At 39.5% G+C, this 3,686-nt stretch overlaps 1 long non-coding RNA gene across 1 annotated transcript in view; it reads left to right on the top strand.

The window, feature by feature from the left end:
• Positions 1–563: 563 nt before the first annotated feature.
• LOC116699715 (uncharacterized) overlaps positions 564–3,686 on the top strand; it is a 5,293-nt gene continuing 2,170 nt past the window's right edge. The window contains exons 1-2 of the long non-coding RNA XR_004334489.1: positions 564–752; positions 3,435–3,537. This is a non-coding gene — a long non-coding RNA (uncharacterized LOC116699715). The remainder of the gene's footprint in view (positions 753–3,434; positions 3,538–3,686) is intronic.

A 3,686-nucleotide genomic window follows, 5' to 3' on the forward strand; every position in this document is an offset into this window, starting at 1 on the left:
TCCCTTCCCAAGAAACATTCAAGGTCAACGCCAGCCTCAACCATTTTATGAGACTAGCTAGTTAGCATCTAGACACGACCCTTGCTGCGATTATAATATATACTTTAACATATTGCAGACATTTCAATGGTTTTATAACAAAACTTAAATAAGCAACTTACTTGAGACAATCTTGGAAAATTCTGTGTTCTTATCCTTCAATTGCCACTTGTAGCCACAATGACTCCTGTTCAATGAAAGCTAAGTACAGTTAGTCTCGTGTTAAAGCTTGAAGTTGTCTTACGTCTTACTACCAACATTTCGGGAAATATGCTTATTTGTTTTCTTGCCAATATGCCTAGATAAGATCAAAGGCACTCACAGGTATGTGTGTAAAGTATGAAACTAGCTAGAGCCAGAAGGAATTAGCTTAACCTAGCTTACCGTAAAGACTGGAAGCAGAGACAAACAGCTAGCTAGTTATTTGTTATTATAAAAGCTCATTTTAACACCTATACAGCTCAGCAATTGACTGTTATCTCATTTGTTGAATTTGTGCAGATGCAAAATTGTAAACAAAAAATACAATTTGTGGTTTTAAGTGAAGTTATGTGCTGCTGCCTAGCAACCTCATGGTAATGAAAAGACTCTGGGAAGTCACTGCATCAATCCTTTGTCAAGAAATAGTCATAGCGCTATAAGAAATGGACACAGCAATACAAAGCAATAGACTCCGAAGGAGACCAGGGAAGGATATTAGAAGTACTTTACCGGTGAGTGCTGAGTATTACTGGACAACCTCCAACTGAGCTTGACAACGGAGTGTGACGTGAGCAACCTGTCTGAAAAGTTGTAAGTCTTCTGGTAGCTGTGCCACGAGAAATCTCTATCACTCTGAATCTTGCAGAGACGGAGAACATAGGTATATGTAAGGAAATCCCATAGGCACAGGCTAATTATTGCTAACTAGAATGCTAGTTAACATTAGTAGTTAAACTTAAACAGCTAATGTAAGTCCAAACTGCATGCAAGCTTTTCCTGACTATACGGCCATTTCTCCACTCTCAAATGCCTTAAAAAGGCTGTCGTTTGTACAATTTCAAATCACCGGGAACCAAAGGATATTTGAAAAGTACGTATTGACGCCAGAAATCACGCTCTAGAATTTGCTAGTGCCCTCCAGAGGCCTCTGAGTCTCTCCACTCGAAAGACACAGCGTGTGGCCTTTATTTTACTCCCGTGCCCTGCAAGAAAGAAGTAAATGAAGGATGAAGGTGGTGTGTAGAGGGGCAGATGCATGAAGTGTGAAGAATGCTAGGATTATGACCTTCCAGCACAGGGCAATGCCTGCAGCTACTATGGATGCACACCAGTACACCATCTGCAAGTCCCTGACGCCGAGTTGGGTCAGACATTAGAAAGTTGCCTGAAATTCAACCAGGTATTATTGTTATGTTACATTTGACACGGTTTATGTTCCTAGCATTTCTGCTGTCGGTTTGAAGCTTTCAACGAATATTTAGTTGCTAGGCAGCGTGAAACCTTTTAGCTTTTTTTGAGAAAGCTTCATAATATTCCAGCTTGAGAGCTGAGAGCTACATGGACAAATATGCACCACACAAGCCATTTTGAAATTTTGCTGCTTCCATTAATACAAAACACTAAAAAACGTTAAGTGAACCTCCCCTAAACAAGGAATAAAAAAAACATGACCCTCCCCTATTTTCCTCTGTTTTTCTTTTACACAAATACCCATAAGTCCCTTACTGCCATATATTAATGTATTTATTAATGTCTTAATTTGGATACGTGTAAGACCTTATAAGACCACATTAATTTCTCATTAAGCCTGTCACTTTCTGTCCACCGGCATGGACTTTGTTTTGATGAGAGAGTAATGGGCCTTCTAACTGAAAAGGAGGAGTTGTTTTTGTTGATACAGTTTTGTTAGGAAGCACAACCCCTGATGGACTCATCTAACCTGTTTGTCAGTCTCGTCGCAAGATAACATAATGGATATTAAATGTACGGTGATAATGTGGAGAAATCGCGGGAATTTTGACCTGAACTGCTGAAGTACAAACTGGATTACTTTACCTGATATATACTTTACCTGATTATCATGGATTGTGTTTTATTTCTTTTACTGAGTTGTGTAAAAGCATGAGGTAAGATGACAACAAGTGATGTTAATATATTATAACTGTTTTGAGAAGGCAGCTAATTTTTGGTCAGCTAACGTTAGATGTGGTAAACTATGGAACCCCAGAAATGACATCCGAAAACAAATTGTTAAAAGAAACAGCTGTTTTATGACCAGGTGAAGCTGAAAATATTCCAAATATAGTGTACAGTTAAACTGTGGCTGTGTTGTGGTGTCCGATCCTGCACTGTACTCTGCATCTAGGGTGAGAGTGCGGAGCACTGTCTACTGCAGGTAAACACTGACTAGAGATAAATACTTCAGATAACCCTACCTCCAAAAAACTGAACTATTCTTTAACCATTTGAATGTGAAAGAACACAATAAGAGAAGATTAAATGAAATGCCTTCAAAAGGACAGCTCTTTCCTCTTGTGATATTTACAGCAAAGGGAATCCTTGGAACTACTGATTGTCAAGCTATACAATTCCTCTTCCAGAAATGGAACTGCAAGTCAATCAATCAATCAAATCCAAATGTATTTATATAGCACTTTGCAGCAACCAGCAGGTATCCAGAGTGCTTAACATCAGAAACCAAGAGGAAAAACACATATCATACAATAGAAAGAAAAGGTTACAAAGAAACAGAAGAATTAAATTTGTCACACCACTGCTACGTATTAAAAGCCATTCTAAACAGATACGTTTTGAGTTTGGACCCAATGCAGGGTGTGGAGAACGGGAGTGATATGTGCACGTCTAGATGTATTTGTTAAAAAGCGAGCAGCAGGATCTTGCAAAAGTTGAAGACGTGAGATGGACGTCTGATTCAGACCAACATAGAGAGCATTACAGTAGTCCAACCTTGAACTAATTAAAGCATGAATAGCCTTTTCTAGGTCGTGTCTGCTCAGGAAAGGCTTAACTGTAGCCTGCAGACGATGATGGAAAAAGCTCATTCTAACAACATTACTGATCTGCATGTCAAATTTCATGCTGCAATCAGAAGTAACCCCCAAGTTTCAACGGGAACTAACCAGCTTGTTTCCGCCCTAGTACAAACACCCTAGCTACAGCTTGCCATTCTTCATACTGAAAGTCATGTCTGATGAAGGGGACTTCAACCCCCAGTGGGCAGCTGTCATAGAAATCCATTCAAAATTCTGTCCGGCAGTCTCGCAAAACACCAATTCCTTCACCCTGTTCAAGCTCTCCATTTGGTAAACACATTGTGATGTTGACCTCAGTTGTAAGAATGTTTGGGTCCTTGAAGGTACTGATCAAGTCACTAATACAGTGATCTCTTACAGTCAGCGCTACAGGAGAAGGTTATGGTTCAGGAAGTGCTTGTGCTGGAACATCAGAACCCCTGCAAGCACCAATCAGACACAAACTCATCCACTGTTTGATAAGGTACATCATCCTCTTTGTCTGGTGTTTCAAGGTTTGGTTCATCCACAGTTACATTCAACCTGACATCCCCACTTACAGTTTTTAATGATTGTTATGACAATTTTTTCAATACTTTTAACAATTTTCCTAAACTCTTAACGCACCAACAC

The sequence above is a fragment of the Etheostoma spectabile genome, chromosome 12, assembly GCF_008692095.1.
Source record: "Etheostoma spectabile isolate EspeVRDwgs_2016 chromosome 12, UIUC_Espe_1.0, whole genome shotgun sequence".
NCBI classification, from domain to species: domain Eukaryota; kingdom Metazoa; phylum Chordata; class Actinopteri; order Perciformes; family Percidae; genus Etheostoma; species Etheostoma spectabile.